The 21167-nt window shown below is 39.3% G+C and overlaps 1 protein-coding gene and 1 pseudogene across 5 annotated transcripts in view; one reads left to right on the top strand and one right to left on the bottom strand.

Annotated features, from left to right (window-relative positions):
* The window catches only part of ARHGAP10 (Rho GTPase activating protein 10), a 331593-nt gene that overhangs the window by 71179 nt on the left and 239247 nt on the right, over positions 1–21167 (bottom strand). The gene's annotated exons all lie outside the window — the stretch shown is intronic.
* LOC124520565 (L-lactate dehydrogenase B chain-like) lies at positions 2649–3645 on the top strand (annotated as a pseudogene).

Raw genomic sequence — 21167 nt, 5'->3', positions numbered from 1 at the left:
GATACCTTCACAGGTGAATGCCATCAAACATTTAAATAAAAGTTAATGCCTATTGTTCTCAAATTATTCCAAAAAATAGAAGGAGGAAATCTTCCAAATTCTTTCTATGAGGCCAGCATTACCATGATACTAAAACCAGATAAAGATACTACCAAAAAAAGAGAACTACAGACCAATATCTCTGATGAACACAGATGCAAAAATCCTCAACAAAATATTAGTATACCAAATCCAACAATACATTTTAAAAAATCATTCACACACACATACACACACATACACACAATCAATCACCACGATCAAGTGGGATTTATATCTAGGATGTAAGTGTACTTCAATATTCACAAATCAATCCACATAATACATCAACAAGATAAAGGATAAAAACCATAGTATCATTTCCATAAATGCAGAAAAAGCATTTGGCAAAGGACAACATCCATTCATGATAAAATCCTTTACAAAAAAAATTGGTTTAGAGGGAACATATCTCAGAATAAAGGCCACATATGAAAAACCCACCGCTAACATCATCCTCAATGGTGAAAAACTGAGACCTTTTCCCCTAAGATTGGGAACAAGACAAGGATGTCCACCCCTACTATTTTTATTCAAGATAGTACTGGAAATTCTAGCCACACCAACCAGACAACAAAAAGAAGTAACAGGCATCCAAATTAGTAAGAAAGGATGAAAATTTTCACTACTTGCAAATGATATACTATATATAGAAAACCCAAAAGACTCCACCAAAAAACTACTATAACTGATAAATGAATTCAGTAAAGTCACAGGATACAAAATCAATACACAGAAATCCATCCACTGCATTTTTATACACTAATAATGAAGCAGCAAAAGGAGAAATTAGGAAAACAATCTCATTTAGAATTACACCAAAAATTATAAAATACTTAGGGATAAAACCCAACCAAAGAGGTGAAAGACCTGCACTCTGAAAACTACAAAACATTGATGAAAGAAATTGAAGACAACACAAATGGAAAAAATATCCATGTCTGTGGATTGGAAGAACAAATATTTTTTAAACGTATTATCCAAAGCAATTTACACATTTAATGCAATCTGCATCAAAATATCAACAGCATTTTTCACAGAACTAGAATAATCCTAAAATTTGTATGGAACCCAAAAAAGACTCCAAACAGCCAAAGCAATCTTGAAAAGGGAGAACAAAACTGGAGGTGTGGCAATCCCAGATATCAAGATATACTACAGAGCTGTAGTGATCAAAACATTATGGTACTGCCACAAACCTAGGCACATAGATCAATGGAACAGATAACCCAGAAATACTCACATGATTATACAGACAATTAATCTTCAACAAAAGAGGCAATATGCAATGGGAAAAAGGCTCTTCAACACATAGTGTTGGGAAAACTGGACAATTACATGCAAAAGAATGAAACTGGACCACTTTCTTATACCATACACAGAAACAAACTCAAAATAAAGATCTAAATGTGAGACATGAAAACATAAAAATCCTAGAAGGGAGCACAGGCAGTAATTTCTCTGACACTGGCAATAGCATTATTTTTCTAAATATGTATCCTGGTAGGAATGCAAACCGGTGCAGCCACTGTGGAAAACAGTAAGAAGGTTTATAAAAAAGCTAAAAATAGAGCTACCATATGATCCAGTAATCCCATTACTGGGGGTATTTGCCCAAAGAATACAAAAACACTAATTTGAAAAAGTTTATGCACCCCTATGTTGACTGCAGCATTATATATAGTAGCCAAATTACAGCAGCAGCCCAAGTGTCCATCGGTAGATGAATGAATAAAGAGGTGATATATAAATGCAAAATGGAGTATTATTCAGCCATAAAAAAGAACATGAATGGATCTAGAGGGTATAATGCTAAGTGAAATAAGTCAGAGAAAGACAAATACTATAGGATTTCACTCGTATGTGGAATTTAAGCAACAAATGAACAACAACAACAACAAAAAATAGAGACAAACCAAAAAACAGACTCTGAACTATAGACAGAACTAACTAATGGTTACCAGAGGGCAGGTGGTTGGCGGATAAGTAAAATAGGTGACAGGGATTAAAGAATACACTTACCGTGATGAATTCTGACTAATACGTAGAAATGTTGTATCGCTATATTGTACACCAAAACTAAGAGAACACTGTATGTTAACTATATAGAATTAAAATTTAAAAATCAAAACAAAACAACTGGTCTATACTCTTCAAAAGTACTAGTATCATGAAAGACAGAGACTGAGGAAATATTCTAAATTAAAGGAAACTAAGGAGACATGCCAATTCTTAAACACAATTCAATACACTGGACTGGATCCTGCATGGATGAAAATATTTCCACAAAAGGTATCCTGGGGGCACCTAGCTGGCTCGGTTGGTAGAGCATGTGACTTTTGATCTCAGGATCATGAGTTCAAGCCCCATGTTGGACCCAGAGATTACTTAAAAAGAAAAAAAAAAAGCTATCATGTAACAACTAATTAAGTATGAATATGGATTGCTCAGTCCAGTGCTTCTCAAATATTCATACACATACAAATCAGGGGTCTTCTTAAATACAGATTCTGGGCAGCTGACACTGTCTTCTTCGCATGGCTCTTAACAGCCATTTCTCTCTGGGCACAATGGCAATTCATAAGGAAAAACTGATTGCACCAGTCGCAGAAGAAGAGGCAACCATCCCAAACAGTAAGATCACTCAAGTGGGTGTTGGACAAGTTGGTATGGCATGTGTCATCAGCATTCTAGGACAGTCTCTGGCTGGTGAACTTGCCCTTGGATGTTTTGGAAGATAAATGCAAAGGACAAACGAAGGGTCTGCAACATGGGAGCTGATTTCTTGAGACACCTAAAATTGTGGCAGATAAAGATTACTCTGTGACAGCCAATTCTAACATTGTGGTGATAACTGCAGGAGTCCGCCAGGAGGAGGGGGAGAGCCAGCTCAACCTGGTGCAGAGGAATGTTAATGTCTTCAAATTCATTATTCCTCAGATAGTCAAGTACAGTCCTGATTGTATCATAATTGTGGTCTCCAACCCAGTGAATATTCTTACACGTTACCTGGAAGTTAAGTGGACTGCCCAAGTGCTGTGTGATTGGAAGTGGGTGTAATCTGGACTCTGCCAGATTTCACTATCTTATGGCTGAAAAACTTGGCGCTCATCCCAGCAACTGCCATGGATGGATTTTGGGAGAACATGGTGACTCAAGTGTGGCTGTGTGGAGGGAGTGAATGTGGCAGATGTTTCTCTCCAGGAACTGAATCCAGAAATGGGAATAGCCAATGACAGTGAAAACTGGAAGGAAGTGCATAAGATGGTGGCTGAAAGTGCCTACAAAGTCATCAAGCTAAAAGGATATACCAACTGGGCTGCAGGACTAAGTGTGGCTGATCTTATTGAATCCATGTTGAAAAATCTATCCAGGATTCATCCAGTGTCAATGGTGAAGGGACTGTATGGCATTGAGAATGAAGTCTTCCTGAGCCTTCCATGCATCCTGAACACTCAGGGATTAACCAGTGTTATCAACCAGAAGGTGAAGGATGATGAGGTTGCTCAGCTCAAGAAAAGTGCAGATACTTTGTGGGACATCCAGAAAGACCTAAAAGACCTGTGACTTCTGGATTCTAAAAATTTTAAACTACAACATGATGTACGGTGAGCCTTTAGTTTTTTCATCCATATATAGGGATCACAGTTTGCTTTCATCCTCCTAAATATGTGAATCTGGGCTCACAGAATCGAAGCCCATGCTTTGTTTGGTGCTTGCAATATGAATCCTTGAGCAAATAAAATTAATTTTCATAGTGTGCTTCTAAATAAATAAAACATTAAATAAATAAGTGCATATTCTGATTCAGTAGGCCTGGAATAGGGCCCCAAATTCTCATTTCTAACAAATTCCCAGTTAGTGTCAATGTGTTGGACTGTGGGTCACCCTTAGTGTCACAATACATTAAATAACAATATAGTGTCAGTTTCTTTTTTTTTTTTTTTATGAAGTTTATTGACAAATTGGTTTCCATACAACACCCAGTGCTCATCCCAAAAGGTGCCCTCCTCACTACCCATCACCCACCCGCCCCTCCCTCCCACCCCCCATCAACCCTCAGTTTGTTCTCAGTTTTTAACAGTCTCTTATGCTTTGGCTCTCTCCCACTCTAACGTCTTTTTTTTTTCTCCCTTCCCCTCCCCCATGGGTTCCTGTTGAGTTTCTCAGGATCCACATAAGAGTGAAACCATATGGTATCTGTCTTTCTCTGTATGGCTTATTTCACTTAGCATCACACTCTCCAGTTCCATCCACGTTGCTACAAAAGGCCATATTTCATTTTTTCTCATTGCCACGTAGTATTCCATTGTGTATATAAACCACAATTTCTTTATCCATTCATCAGTTGATGGACATTTAGGCTCTTTCCATAATTTGGCTATTGTTGAGAGTGCTGCTATGAACATTGGGGTACAAGTGCCCCTATGCATCAGTACTCCTGTATCCCTTGGGTAGATTCCTAGCAGTGCTATTGCTGGGTCATAGGGTAGGTCTATTTTTAATTTTCTGAGGAACCTCCACACTGTTTTCCAGAGCGGCTGCACCAATTTGCATTCCCACCAACAGTGCAAGAGGGTTCCCGTTTCTCCACATCCTCTCCAGCATCTATAGTCTCCTGATTTGTTCATTTTGGCCACTCTGACTGGCGTGAGGTGATACCTGAGTGTGGTTTTGATTTGTATTTCCCTGATAAGGAGCGACGCTGAACATCTTTTCATGTGCCTGTTGGCCATCTGGATGTCTTCTTTAGAGAAGTGTCTATTCATGTTTTCTGCCCATTTCTTCACTGGGTTATTTGTTTTTCGGGTGTGGAGTTTGGTGAGCTCTTTATAGATTTTAGATACTAGCCCTTTGTCCGATATGTCATTTGCAAATATCTTTTCCCATTCCGTTGGTTGTCTTTTAGTTTTGTTGGTTGTTTCCTTTGCTGTGCAGAAGCTTTTTATCTTCATAAGGTCCCAGTAATTCACTTTTGCTTTTAATTCCCTTGCCTTTGGGGATGTGTCGAGTAAGAGATTGCTACGGCTGAGGTCAGAGAGGTCTTTTCCTGCTTTCTCCTCTAAGGTTCTGATGGTTTCCTGTCTCACATTTAGGTCCTTTATCCATTTTGAGTTTATTTTTGTAAATGGTGTGAGAAAGTGGTCTAGTTTCAACCTTCTGCATGTTGCTGTCCAGTTCTCCCAGCACCATTTGTTAAAGAGGCTGTCTTTTTTCCATTGGATGTTCTTTCCTGCTTTGTCAAAGATGAGTTGGCCATATGTTTGTGGGTCTAGTTCTGGGGTTTCTATTCTATTCCATTGGTCTGTGTGTCTGTTTTTGTGCCAATACCATGCTGTCTTGATGATGACAGCTTTGTAGTAGAGGCTGAAGTCTGGGATTGTGATGCCTCCTGCTTTGGTCTTCTTCTTCAAAATTCCTTTGGCTATTCGGGGCCTTTTGTGGTTCCATATGAATTTTAGAATTGCTTGTTCTAGTTTCGAGAAGAATGCTGGTGCAATTTTGATTGGGATTGCATTGAATGTGTAGATAGCTTTGGGTAGTATTGACATTTTGACAATATTTATTTTTCCAATCCATGAGCAGGGAATGTCTTTCCATTTCTTTAAATCTTCTTCAATTACCTTCATAAGCTTTCTATAGTTTTCAGCATACAGATCCTTTACATCTTTGGTTAGATTTATTCCTAGGTATTTTATGCTTTTTGGTGCAATTGTGAATGGGATCAGTTTCTTTATTTGTCTTTCTGTTGCTTCATTGTTAGTGTATAAGAATGCAACTGATTTCTGTACATTGATTTTGTATCCTGCAACTTTGCTGAATTCATGTATCAGTTCTAGCAGACTTTTGGTGGAGTCTATCGGATTTTCCATGTATAATATCATGTCATCTGCAAAAAGCGAAAGCTTGACTTCATCTTTGCCAATTTTGATGCCTTTGATTTCCTTTTGTTGTCTGATTGCTGATGCTAGAACTTCCAGCACTATGTTAAATAACAACGGTGAGAGTGGGCATCCCTGTCGTGTTCCTGATCTCAGGGAAAAAGCTCTCAGTTTTTCCCCGTTGAGGATGATGTTAGCTGTGGGCTTTTGATAAATGGCTTTTATGATCTTTAAGTATGTTCCTTCTATCCCGACTTTCTCAAGGGTTTTTATTAAGAAAGGGTGCTGGATTTTATCAAAGGCCTTTTCTGCATCGATTGACAGGATCATATGGTTCTTCTCTTTTTTTTTGTTAATGTGATGTATCACGTTGATTGATTTGCGAATGTTGAACCAGCCCTGCATCCCAGGAATGAATCCCACTTGATCATGGTGAATAATTCTTTTTATATGCTGTTGAATTCGATTTGCTAGTATCTTATTGAGAATTTTGGCATCCATATTCATCAGGGATATTGGCCTGTAGTTCTCTTTTTTTACTGGGTCTCTGTCTGGTTTAGGAATCAAAGTAATACTGGCTTCATAGAATGAGTCTGGAAGTTTTCCTTCCCTTTCTATTTCTTGGAATAGCTTGAGAAGGATAGGTATTATCTCTGCTTTAAACGTCTGGTAGAACTCCCCTGGGAAGCCATCTGGTCCTGGACTCTTATTTGTTGGGAGATTTTTGATAACCGATTCAATTTCTTCGCTGGTTATGGGTCTGTTCAAGCTTTCTATTTCCTCCTGATTGAGTTTTGGAAGAGTGTGGGTGTTCAGGAATTTGTCCATTTCTTCCAGGTTGTCCAATTTGTTGGCATATAATTTTTCATAGTATTCCCTGATAATTGTTTGTATCTCTGAGGGATTGGTTGTAATAATTCCATTTTCATTCATGATTTTATCTATTTGGGTCATCTCCCTTTTCTTTTTGAGAAGCCTGGCTAGAGGTTTGTCAATTTTGTTTATTTTTTCAAAAAACCAACTCTTGGTTTCGTTGATCTGCTCTACAGTTTTTTTAGATTCTATATTGTTTATTTCTGCTCTGATCTTTATTATTTCTCTTCTTCTGCTGGGTTTAGGCTGCCTTTGCTGTTCTGCTTCTATTTCCTTTAGGTGTGCTGTTAGATTTTGTATTTGGGATTTTTCTTGTTTCTTGAGATAGGCCTGGATTGCGATGTATTTTCCTCTCAGGACTGCCTTCGCTGCGTCCCAAAGCGTTTGGATTGTTGTATTTTCATTTTCGTTTGTTTCCATATATTTTTTGATTTCTTCTCTAATTGCCTGGTTGACCCACTCATTCGTGAGTAGGGTGTTCTTTAACCTCCATGCTTTTGGAGGTTTTCCAGACTTTTTCCTGTGGTTGACTTCAAGCTTCATAGCATTGTGGTCTGAAAGTATGCATGGTATAATTTCAATTCTTGTAAACTTATGAAGGGCTGATTTGTGACCCAGTATATGATCTATCTTGGAGAATGTTCCATGTGCACTCGAGAAGAAAGTATATTCTGTTGCTTTGGGATGCAGAGTTCTAAATAGATCTGTCAAGTCCATCTGATCCAGTGTCTCATTCAGGGCCCTTGTTTCTTTATTGACCGTGTGTCTAGATGATCTATCCATTTCTGTAAGTGGGGTGTTAAAGTCCCCAGCAATTACCACATTCTTATCAATAAGGTTGCTTATGTTTATGAGTAATTGTTTTATATATTTGGGGGCTCCGGTATTCGGCGCATAGACATTTATAATTGTTAGCTCTTCCTGATGGATAGACCCTGTAACTATTATATAATGTCCTTCTTCATCTCTTGTTACAGCCTTTAATTTAAAGTCTAGTTTGTCTGATATAAGTATGGCTACTCCAGCTTTCTTCTGGCTTCCAGTAGCATGATAAATAGTTCTCCATCCCCTCACTCTGAATCTAAAGGTGTCCTCAGGTCTAAAATGAGTCTCTTGTAGACAGCAAATAGATGGGTCTTGTTTTTTTATCCATTCTGATACCCTCTGTCTTTTGGTTGGCGCATTTAATCCATTTACATTCAGTGTTATTATAGAAAGATACGGGTTTAGAGTCATTGTGATGTCTGTATGTTTTATGCTTGTAGTGATGTCTCTGGTACTTTGTCTCACAGGGTCCCCCTTAGGATCTCTTGTAGGGCTGGTTTAGTGGTGACAAATTCCTTCAGTTTTTGTTTGTTTGGGAAGACCTTTATCTCTCCTTCTATTCTAAATGACAGACTTGCTGGATAAAGGATTCTTGGCTGCATATTTTTGCTGTCTAGCACCCTGAAAATCTCGTGCCAATTCTTTCTGGCCTGCCAAGTTTCAAAAGAGAGATCAGTCACGAGTCTTATAGGTCTCCCTTTATATGTGAGGGCACGTTTACCCCTTGCTGCTTTCAGAATTTTCTCTTTATCCTTGTATTTTGCCAGTTTCACTATGATATGTCGTGCAGAAGATCGATTCAAGTTACGTCTGAAGGGAGTTCTCTGTGCCTCTTGGATTTCAATGCCTTTTTCCTTCCCCAGTTCAGGGAAGTTCTCAGCTATGATTTCTTCAAGTACCCCTTCAGCACCTTTCCCTCTCTCTTCCTCCTCTGGGATACCAATTATGCGTAAATTATTTCTTTTTAGTGTATCACTTAGTTCTCTAATTTTCCCCTCATACTCCTGGATTTTTTTATCTCTCTTTTTCTCAGCTTCCTCTTTTTCCATAACTTTATCTTCTAGTTCACCTATTCTCTCCTCTGCCTCTTCCATCCGAGCTGTGGTGGTTTGCATTTTGTTTTCCATTTCCTTTAAAGCGTTTTTCAGCTCCTCGTGCCTGTTCATTAGTCCCCTGATGTCTGTAGCAAGAGATTCTCTGCTGTCCTGTATGCTGTTTTCCAGCCCAGCGATTAATTTTATGACTATTATTCTAAATTCACTTTCTGTTGTATATAGTGTCAGTTTCAAACTTCCTGAATTTTTCCTTGTTTTTGGAAGACACATACTGAAGTTTTTAGAAATGAAAGGGGTCATAAAGAAATCAAACTTCATCTCAAATGGTTCAACAGCAATAATAATAATAATAATAATAATAATGTAATTACACTGTATGGGGACAGGAAATACAAATGTTTATTGCATCATGTTGCAACCTTTCTGTGGATCTGAAATTTTTCAAAAGAAAGGCTATTGTGTAAATTAATATCAATAACCCTACAAAGTTGCTATTTTTATTTCAATGATATAGATGAGGAAACAGAGATGCCTAAAGAGATTAAATAACTTGTGTACAATCATATTACTAGTAAAGGGCCGCAAGGTCATAAAGTTAAGTGATAATGTTCCTTGCTATTAAATATAACATGACCTTGGGAAAGCAACACCATTATAGGCCTGTTTCCTGATCCAGCTAAATGCGGTCTGGTTGCACCAGACCACATGATGTCTAGCATCTCAAACACCATCACTCCCATAAGTCAATGCACCCTTCAATCACTAATATCCTCCTACACTTCATCTGGGCAGGTCTTTATCTCCCTCTACCTTCATGGTAGAATGAAAGAGCAAAGGGCAATGTATCTAAAAAACATATCCATATGACCAACACCAAATTGCAGACATCTATGACATTTTGAATTGGTTAGCCACATGAAATAGAATTTCAAAAATTTTAAAAAGTTCAGGAGGTGAGCCACACATTCTCTCCAAGGAATAGCACTGTCCCTTATCTGAATACCAGACTTAGGTTTCATGAAAGGAGACTTCAAAATATTCCACATAAAGTAATGTATGCTTCCATCATTTGAGGTCCTGAAAGGAAAGCCTTCTCACAAGGCCAAAGATATTTTCAAAATTTCTTAACTCCACAACAAAACAAAAACATAGTATCCATGAATGAAGCAAAGGAACTGAAGCAGAGGAAATCCTTCTGACAAATGGAGATCCCAAAGTGCACTCAGATTTACTACTAAAGGAATGGTGATCACTTGGAGAAGCAGACAAGGGATCACTAGAAATTACCACAGGTTAACTAGGAACCTGCCAATTAATTTCTATTCAGGTTGGGAAACATAAACACTCTGTATATTTAGATTCTAACGAGGTCTTTAAAACTGTCACTCGATACAATATCCTTGCATATACAATGAAGAAATGTCGCCTAGTCAGAAGTTCTTAAAATTCATCATCTCAGGATCTCTTTATACTACAAAAATTACTAGGATCCCAAAGAACTTTTATGTCTATTGACATTCTTAGTATTAGAAATAAAAAATAAAATTTATGAGAAATTTTAGGGGCGCCTGGGTGGCTCAGTTGGTTAAGTGTCCAACCTCAGCTCAGGTCATGATCTCACAGTTCATGGATTCCACGTCGGAATCTGTGCTAACAGCTCAGAGCCTGGAGCCTGCTTCAGATTCTGTTGTCTCCCTCTCTCGCTGCCCCTCCCCCACTCATTCTCATTTTTTCTCTGTCTCTCAAAACTAAACATTAAAAAAATTCTTTTGATTTTTACATGCATTATTAGTTGATTAAAATAATATGCCAATTACATATTAACATGTTTTATGAAAAAATAACTTTTCTAATAGAAAATAATTTAGTAAGAGAAATTGTATTGTTTTCCATTTGGAAAATCTCTTTTTTAAAGTTTATTTCTTTATTTAGAGAGAGAGAGGGAGAGAGAATCCTAAACAGTCTCCATGCTGTCAGCACAGAGCCAGACAAACTGTGAACTCACGAACCGTGACATCATGACCTGAGCCAAAATCAAGAGTCAGATGCTTAACTGACTGAGCCACCCACATGCCCCAAAACTCTCTTTAATGTCAGATGTAAAAAAAAAGGCAGCTAGATTCTCATATCTGCTACTGCATTCAACCTGTTTCCGTATTAGATGTCACGTCACCTCTGGAAAACTCCACTCTACTCCATTCCACTCTGTAAAAGAATGAGTGGAAAAGGCAATCATCATAAAAAGAGCTCTGACCTCAGAGACCCCAAAAAGGGCCTCAAGGGACCCCCGGTTGACCCTTTGAGAATCACTGTCTTATGTGCTAATGTAGTAAGTCTGATTAGCAAAATTAAAAATATCATACTCACCAGACACTGTTTCCGACAACCACATTAATCTGGACAAGGACTTCTCAACCTCAGCACCCTTGACATTTTGGGTCTGATTCTTGTTGGAGGCACCATCCTATGCATGGTTAGCAGTACCTCTGGCCTCTACCCGGTAGATACCCATACCAACCCCACTCAGTTCTAACAATCAAAAATGTTTCCACACATCGCCAAATGTCCCCTGGGAGTTGAGATCCACCACTATAAATCTAGAGAAATACTTCTAGTGTTATGCCTCAGAGCTCTAACTCAGTATTTGTTGTCTTCATACAGGACACAAAACTGGAGAGATACTGAACAATTTCCTGTGCAAGAAGTATGCCCAAGCATTTTTCAGCAGGTTGGAAACAAACAGACCAGCAATACAAGATTCCAAAGAAAAAACTATCTGGGAAGTTCTTGAACCTGTCTGTATAAAAAGCAGCCACACAAGTATAGTATGAGAACATATGCCTCAGCCACAGTGGTGAGTAAAGTCAATGTGTACAGGAAGGCCAGAGTGAGGACACACACGTCATGACTGGCAAACTGAGAACATTTCAAGTAGAATTAACACATCCTACACCTAGAACGAGGAAGATGTTGATCCCAACTGCACACCTTACTGACCAGACCACATTAGGGCAACTCAACTCAATTCTGACAATATCCAGCCAGAGATGGCATCAGATCGCACAGGTTAAGGGCTTAGTCCCACAAGACTGTCCCTCAACCCTCTCATCCCCACCCCCCTCTGCTTCAGATACCAACTGTAAGACCAGATTGTTACATGGGCTTCTGACTGGCTATAAATCAGAGGTTCTCATGACCCACTCCTTGGATTCAATTTATTTGCTAGAGCAGTTCACAGAACTCAGTAAACCGGTTTAATCACTAGATAACTGGTTTATTACAAAGAATATTAAAGGATATAAATCAACATCCAGATGAAGAGACACATAGGGTGAGGTGCCACATGAAGAGAGTTTCTGTCCTCATAGAGTCTGGGATCCAGCACCATGGAATGTGGGAACCCTTCTGGTTCCCCAAACTGGAAGTGCTTGGAAACCCTCTGCTTTGGGGTTCATTATGAAGACTTCATTACATAGGCACCACTGATTAAATCACCAGCCACCAGCAACTGATTTGACCTCTAGCCTCTCTTCTCCCAGCCAAATCAGGGGTAGGACTGAAAGTTTCAATCCTCTATTCACTGTTGGTTCTCTGGCAACCAGCCCCCCATCCTTACGTACTTTTCAAAAGGCACCTTGGTTACATAAATCCAGTCCTAGTAGAGAAAGCTTTTCATGAATAACAAGACATCCATTTCACCTGAAGCAATTCAGGAACTGAAGACAAGAGATCAAATATAACAAAGATGCTCCCATTGCTCTTATGGCTCAGGAAATTCCAAGGGTTCTGGGAACTGGGAGCCAGGAACTGTGGATGAAGACTAAATATGTATTTCTTAGTATAAACCACAGCACAATGTGACCAGGAAAGTGGGAAATTCAAAGCGAAGTCATGCAACTTGCCAATTCTAAAAAACCGATTCTAAAAAACCATCATGTGAAAGAGATATTCACCTTGTACTGGGCCCAGAGATTAAAACCAGGGCTAATGGGTTAAGAATGTAAGAAGGCATATGTCAACCAAATATAAGGGGGAAAACCTTCTGAACTGTGTGAAGTTACACAACTCTTGGGCAGTTAATTTGGGAGAGAATGAGTTCCATGTCACCAAAGTTTTACAAGGTAAGACTAGGAGCATTCCAAAAGAGGCTCCGACACTACATGCAGGGCTTGAATAGTTGATCCATGAATCTATGAATAAGAAAATACATGCCCATCCCCCAAAGCCTGTCTCACTCACCAAGCTATGCGAGCCAAGTGACTGACTCCGCAATACAGAAACAAGCTCTGTCAAACTGACCTGTCACCCTTCCCTGCAGGACAGAGTAACCTCTCCCCAACCCCTGATAAATACACAGTGTACCATGCTGAGACATGAGCTCCCTTAGTTTCTGCTTCAAGTCAGGCATACTGTGGGTTCTGATTATACCCAAGATGCACGGTTAACATGACAAAGGGGTGGCCCTGACTATTTAGGGAGTAATCTTGTTTTACCATCCCCTCTATTCTGGTTTTCCCTTTCCAAAGGAAGAATGTGTCAGATATTAATAAATACGTGGCAAGGATTTGTGAACTGTTACTATTTCATAAATACACTCATTGCAAATAATGTTATTCTTATTTGACCCCTGAAACGGTGATCTTACAGTTCCACGGACATGGATAGAGATGTTTGCTGAAGAGCATGATGATTGGCCCCCTTGAAGTTTCCTAAGAACCACAGCACACCAATAGGTATTTTAACCTTATTTTCCTACTTCCTAGTATGCAAAAGTATGTCAACAAAACAGAACGAAAAAACTACATAGGTACTATAGCAGTAATACTGAATACTGCTCCAAAAGAGGCCAGAGTCCCAGGGATAAGTAAAGTCTGTGTTGGGGAAGAATGAGCAGGGGGAGCGCAGGGAGGCAGAAACCTCAGCCAACTGGCTAAAGCTCTGAAACTGGGGAAAATAATATGAGAACTAATTACCTGATTATGCTCTGTATTTTCATTTTTAGAATTTTTATCGTATGAAAAGATGCAGATAACGTGTTGCTCTTTAAATATATAACCTTTAGGGGCGCCTGGGTGGCGCAGTCGGTTAAGCGTCCGACTTCAGCCAGGTCACGATCTCGCGGTCCGTGAGTTCGAGCCCCGCGTCAGGCTCTGGGCTGATGGCTCGGAGCCTGGAGCCTGTTTCCGATTCTTTGTCTCCCTCTCTCTCTGCCCCTCCCCCGTTCATGCTCTGTCTCTCTCTGTCCCAAAAATAAATAAACGTTGAAAAAAAAAAAATTTAAATATATAACCTTTAGGGGCACTTTGGTGGCTCAGTAGGTTAAGCATCTGACTCTTGATTTCGGCTTAGGTCATAGTCTCATGGTCATGGGTTTAAGCCCCACATAGGGCTCTGTGTGGAGCATGGAGCCTGCTTGGGATTCTCCACCTCCCTCTAAACAAACAAACAAACAAACAAACATTAAATATATAACCTTTAAAAATATTTCCTTTTCTACCTAAAACACCCCCCCTCTGGAAGTCAATAGGGACACAGAATTCACTAAACCAAAATTCATGTTCAGTGAAATAATGGGATATTCCTTCCATTCACTGCTATGTAACAGACCTCTCCAAAACTTACTGGTCTCAAACCACCACCATTTTATTACGCTCACAATTTTCTGGCTCAGGTATTTGGGCATGGCACAGCAGGAATGATCAGCCTAAGCCAAGGTCAGTCAAATGGGCGTGGCTGGGACAGTGACTGGGGACACATGTCTGAAACCCTAGTTTTGGTTGTCATTTGGGTTCCTCACTTTTGTCCGCTAGAGTCTGGGATGACCACGCTGTTTTTCCACACATCCTATGCCTGGGATGAGAAGACTGGAAGAACTAAGTCTGGCTGTGCATATCTCTTCCTCCCTCCTACACAGCCTCCCTACATGATAAGCATGGGCTTCCTCCCAGCTTGGCACTCTCAGGGTAGCTGGACTTCTCTACAGCAGCTGCCTTCCCCCAAAAAGAGCATCCCAAGAGGAAGGAAATGGAAGCGGTCAGCTCGTCAAACTATAGTCAAGAGTGACTCCTGTCACAGTCTAATGACCAAAACAACACAGGGTCCACCAAGATTTAAGGAGACAGATTCTCTTATCTCTATGGAAGGAGTATAGAAGAGTTTGTGGCCATCTTTATTTACTCTGTCACAAAGAGACACATTTATTTCATTTCTTCATCTGATATCATGTACAAGCAGATGATAGTCTGGATATGAGCAAAATAACCGTTCCCAAAGTGACTTCAAAATATAACCACTTCGTAGTAAATGTGCTCAACAGATCATATATATAAATATTTCTCTCACTACTGCTTCAAGTTTTTGTCATCTAAGGACAAGACAGCCATACAAGGGCTTCATTCATCAGAAAGGAAAGACATCAAAGAATGTAAGGGGCTCAAACTCAAAAAAGAATCAGACTCATTGTTAAGTTTCTTCAAACTGAAGCCTGATTTCTTCAGCAATTTCCATTTTCATCCAAAAAATTAGTCAAACTGACAGATATTTTTACACTCTGAGATAGAGAACTAGAGTGTTTATTCTGTAATGTAAATTTAAGTATGTGATAGTTGGTTTTTTTTAAGTCAAAGAAGAAAACTATAAATGAGCCTTATCCTAATAACACTGTTGATGAGGATACTGACACACAGAATACTGGAAAAATACTGAGTCCCTTCCAAGGTAATTAATCATTGTCAATAGTTTCTTTGATTTCTTCTAAGGAAATTTTAAAAGTTGCCTATGCCTATGCATGTGCATACACACACACAATTTCTAGGTACGTATTTTAATACACAAAGGATCATAATAGAGATACAGTTCCATGTCTCAATTTTTTTGAATTATTCAACTGTTAACTGAATGCTTTTTACGAGACCTGCAATGTTCCGGACATTGGAAACAATTAAGTGCAAAGGCCCTGGGGGAGAAATGTACCTTGCGTATTCCAGGAATGCCAAGGAGGCCAGGATGACTAGAGTTTAAGATATGAAGGTATGAAAGAAAAGTTGGGTAAGTAGTAGGAGATTTTTTAAATTTAATTCAGAGTGAGCCAGTATGCCAGTGTTTTAGCTCTCATTCAGTTTTGTGTGCTCATTTACTATTGCTGTGTAACAAATTCCCATAAACCCAAAGCCTAAAAACAACACGTTTACCATTACTGTGTTTTCTGATTCTTGATGGGCATAAGAAAGCTATCGTTTATCTCCTACTTTCCGTGTGTCAGGAGTCTAGGCACATCTTCACTGGGTCCTCTGCCCCGGTCTTCAGCTCACAGGGTTGTAATCAAAGGATCAGCCAGCCTGTATTATGGAGGCTGGACTGGGGATAAATCTGCTTCCGACCTCATTTGGGCTGTTAGCAGAACTCATTTCCTTGCAGCTGTACAACCGAACATTCTGACTTTCTGGTGAATATGAGATGGAGGCCCCCGCAGTTTCCTCTCCAAAAGCAGTTCATAACATGCCTATTTGCTTCTTCCAGGCCAGTGAGAACCTCTGCTTTCAGTCTGGTCCCGGGGAGTTTTACATAACAAAACAATCATGGGGAAAACATCCATCACCTTAGATTCTACTGGTTAGAATCAAGCCATGGGTCCCACAGGCACCCAAGGGCCTAGATGACTGGGCCACCTTAGGATGTGTCCACCAAGATAGGTGTCCATGTTTGTGAGTCTACTTCATTCTTTTTAACAAGCTGCTGAACGTTTCTTCTTATAGTCATCACATAATTTGTGTGAGGGGGTTAACCCTCTCACCTGCCACTGAAGGCTGTTTGTGATTTTTTTTTTTATTGTGTATTTATTTATTTTTGAGAAAGAGAGAGAGAGAGAGCACAAGGAGAGGAGGGGCAGAGACAGAGAGAGGGAGACACAGAATCTGAAGCAAGCTCCAGGCTCTACACTGTCAGCACAGAGCCACACGTGGGGTTTGAACCCATGAACCATGAGATCATAACCTGAGCTGAACTCAGACGCTTAACCAACTGAGCCACCCAGGCGCCGCAAGGCTGTCTGATTTTTGCACTGAGAGATACAGTAGACGTCAATGGCAGCAAACACGCTCTACATTTTTGCAAAATTTTGACAGTATCTGCAGAATACTTTGTACTAGAGAGATGGCCTTCAGGACAGCATTCTACACCTTGCGGGACACTGCGAACAGTCACACAAAGTCTGTTCCAGTTCACACACACTTGTTTCCTCCTCCTAGAGACTTCCCTCATCTGGGAAAGTCCCATGGGTGGAACTTTATAACTTTCTTCACACAGGTGCTCTTCATCTCTTCATTTAGGCTCACACGCCAGTGATTTATCTTTTCTTGATTTAGGCTTACGTTCAGGTAATTCATCTTCTCGGATAACACTGATAATCACGCCTGTTCTCCCGCTGTATTTTCTGATGCCCTGCGGTATATAAGGAAGCTATCGATTTGGTAATTACTTTTAATCCTTCATCCCAATGAATCATTTTAGGGTACCTAAGAGCTCTTCAATCTGCTCTCTGGGGCTATCCACGTGTACAAGCATCTGTAAATAATGCAAACTCTCCCCCTTCTAGTTTTCAAACTAGCTCTGTTTTGTTTCTTGCTTTTCTTATATCATAATTCTAGGACAATAGTAACAGTGAGCCATGTCATGATTTCATCAACCTTTTAAGCATCTCAATAATTAAATAGAATATGAACTTAAGGGTTAAAATATACATTTTAAATCATTTTAAGGAAGCATCCACAATTTCTGCTTTACTAAAGTATTACGTTAGGAATAATGTAAAAGCCTACAGCTTTTAGGCATCTGCTGTAAGATTTTCTCCTTAGACTTATTAATATGGCATATTATTATATTAATGTGTTTCCTAATATTGAACCACCCTTGTATTTCAGGGGTGAATTCAACCTAGACTGAAATATTATCCCGTTAAAATACTGCTGTTACTTTTGATGTATTATTTAAGGTCTCTGCACAATATGCATAAGTAAAATTGATCTACAACTTTATCTCTGACAGACTTTGGCATTAGTGCCCCACCAGCATCATAAAAAGAAGTTGAAACTTTCCTCTGCTATAGTGTGGACCAGTTTAAATACTAACTGATTAACCTATTAAATGGTTTCTTCCAACTTTAAAATTCACCTGTGAAAATATCTCTGCCTGGTGCTTTTTTTTGGGGGGGGGGCAGGGGATGGCAGTTCTCTGAACGTTTTCTGTTTATTAGTACACTAATTTTATTCAGATTTTCAAAATTCTGTGCACTGTGTATCTGTGGTTATTTTCACATTTGTTTCTTTTTATGTATGTGAGCCTTCTCTCCCACCCCTGTTTTTCTTGACTAGCTTAGCCAAGAAAATCTGTTTTATTTTATGCTCCCCAATCTACCAAAAATGCAAGAGGTTTTATAAAAACCACTTTTTTCTTTCCTAATTAATTTCAACTTTCATATTTTCTTCAAATTTCTGGGGATGTAAGTGGGTGGAAATTTAACTTATTTCATTCTTTCTGGCTTGGATATGCAGTTATTTAAATCTATACATTTCCCTTAGAACATAATTTTTGCACTATCCTTTAAGTTTTGATAAGCTTGTTTTCATAATATTTTTCTAGGCATTCTACAACTTTTTTATTTCCACTTTCACCCATGAATCATGAAAGTCTTTAAACTTCCAGATGACCAAGGACTCTTTTTTTTTTTTTTTTTTTTTTTTTTTTGGCTTCTAATTTCTAGATTTAGAATATTACCGATCAGGGGGGAAAAAAAGATGGTCTGTGTTATTCTGCCTTTTGAAATTTGGGATTTTTCTTTGTGACCAAAAATAGATACTCAAGACCTATAAACACTGCTTTTATTGTCTTCTGAGTTGCTGTAGGAAAATATGAGGCAACCAGATGTATCCTCCCAGTGTTTTTTATTTTTCCTTAAAATCTAATAACTGAATCAGTTTGTCTCTATACGGATCATTCTGAAGGACTTACTATTCAGATTGATGTTTTCTGAAATTCAGCGAACATTTTGATCAGATTATGGTCTCACTCTGATTCAGAAAAAAGTTCTGTTTTATCATCAAAATTATTTCTGTTCCTTGCATTCATTCTGTACTCCTGTGATGACTTCTGATGGGTCATTCTTGCCCTCTGTGTCTGTTTCTTTGACTTGTGTCTCTCCTTTCATTGAATGTGACTGTTCCATTAAGGAGGGTAATTTGTTTTTTAATTTTTTATTCTATTTTGGTATTTTTAATTTGTTCGTTTTAAAACGTTGTACATGTGTCAGTCTGTTTCCTTAGCTCAGCAAGTATCTTTAAAACTCTTCCATCATTTTATTTTTTTTAACTCCCATTTCATTAAATATTTAATTCTTCTATAGAGATAAATTTTAGTAAGTTCCTTTCTTCTCTTCCTTAGACCAGTAGTCCTTAGATTTTTCAACTATAGTTCACATTTTCTCCTCTCCTGCTGCAAAATAGGCTCATTGACTACACGCTTGATATTTTTGGTTGTTTCATTTCAACCATACTAGTGTTTTAAATGGGCAGCTTTGTCAACACTTTATTCACACCACGACACCACGGGTGACACATCCTTGAATCTCTTCCCATGTTGTGGACGTCTGTTTTCTTCTTCTACACACTACAGCTTTGCCTGCCCAGTGTTCTGTCGCTGGAGAATGGTGTGTTCATCGGCTTGGGCTGCCACAACAGAACACCACAGACTGGGCGGCTCCAACAACAGAAATGTGTGTTCTCACAGCTCTGGAGGCTGGGAATCCAAGACCAAGGTGCCAGCAACGATTGTTGCTCCTGAGGCCTCTCTCTTTGGCTTGCAGATTGCTGCCTTCTTGCCGTGTCATCACACGGCCTTTCCTCTGTGCATGTGCATCCCTGGTGCCTTTTCTTCTTCTTATAACAGTCCAATTGGATGAGGGACACATCCTTATCACCTCATTTAACCTCGGTTCCCTTTTTAAAGACCCCATCCCCAAATAAGGTCACATTGGGGTTAGGGCTTCAACATTTTGAGTCCATAACCAATAAGGATGGGGAGGACAAGGACGCAGCCAGGGCTATAAGCAACCTGCTCTCTCACTTCATCTCTCTGGTTTTGCCAAAATGCCTGTGCTCACTCCCTCTGCCTGGGCTATACAAACTCCAGGGGAGGCCCCGGGCCCTTCAGCCCCTGCCAGAAGTCTCTGTCCTAGCTGGCCACTTTATCACCACTTCCCACCATTTACTAGACAGAAGCTGGACCAGGTAAGAGACATGACTTCTAGATGTTCATGTTACAAGTTATCAGGGTGGGAAATGGGATTCCCCTCCCTACTCTCAGGGTTCATTCTTCCCGTCTTTTTCTCTTATAGAAGCTCTTTTTTAAAATTTAGTTTTGATTCTGAGGTTTTCTTTCTGATTTTCTGTTTACTGCCAGAGATCACTGACCCTGCAGTGTCTATGAGAGGAAGTCACACCCCACCTATTCTCCTTTCTCTGGTGGGAGGCTAGGATGGTCAGGAGGAACTTCTACCTTTGTGGAAGTTGCAAGTCTTACCCAAAGCTGCCCAAACCATCTTCTCCACCTCCCTCCCAAAAGGGATTCTGAGGATTACATATGCATCTGTTCCGTATCATGTCTGTGGAAGGCTGAGTTAGGAGTAAAACAGATATGGCCCATGCCAATTTTTAAAAACATCATTTGTTGATCCTTGGCCTTTTCCTCAATTTGACTGATACCAAAGTGTTTTTTGTTTGTTTATTTTTTTGTCTTTTTCCTTTAACCTATTTTTAGTTTATATTGTAAGATTTTTGAGCTCTGTCTTTGATACCTTAAAACGTGTTTGAGATATCTGTTTTAGATAATAAGTGGACAATAAATACTACTGGTAAAGCCATAAGTAAAAGGTAACACACTATCACATGCAGAAACCTGTAAGTTGCTAAACTTCGCTACTTCCCGCACTCCTGCATCATAAAAATGGGCCACATATTTTTATTAAGTTATTTCAGGATCACCCAAGTTCATTTCAGCAAGGCAGGGTTCCCAGTTGAGGTCTCTTAGAGAATTCAGTATTAGTGTATACCCTCAAATTGTATGTAAATGGTCCATATGCATTTGTATTTTTTCAATGAGATTGTTATCTTTCATAAAATTCACACAGACCTATGAAACATAAAAACTGGTTAGGAACCACTAACCTATAGTAACGAGCAGGAAACCTGCCAAGAATGGGAAACAATGGAAACTTCGAAACCATTTACAATAGTTTGGATTCATCTGAATAATAAAGTCAAGTGAAAGAGTTTTCTTTTAAGCTACATAGAATTTGGATAAAGCCCAGAGGACTTCCAAAAAAGTTCAGCTGCAGGTGTTTGTGGCCCTGGGCATGGCAGGTAACACCATCCTGCAGAAATTGTAGAACAGAAAGAGTACACAC

Source organism: Lynx rufus, unplaced genomic scaffold, assembly GCF_022079265.1.
Source record: "Lynx rufus isolate CCGP_SWC_20201006 ecotype Redwood Valley unplaced genomic scaffold, mLynRuf1.p SCAF_3, whole genome shotgun sequence".
In the NCBI taxonomy this organism is placed as follows: Eukaryota; Metazoa; Chordata; class Mammalia; order Carnivora; family Felidae; genus Lynx; species Lynx rufus.
Note: the sequence above shows the minus strand (reverse complement) of the source record. Positions and strands in the feature narration are given on the sequence as shown.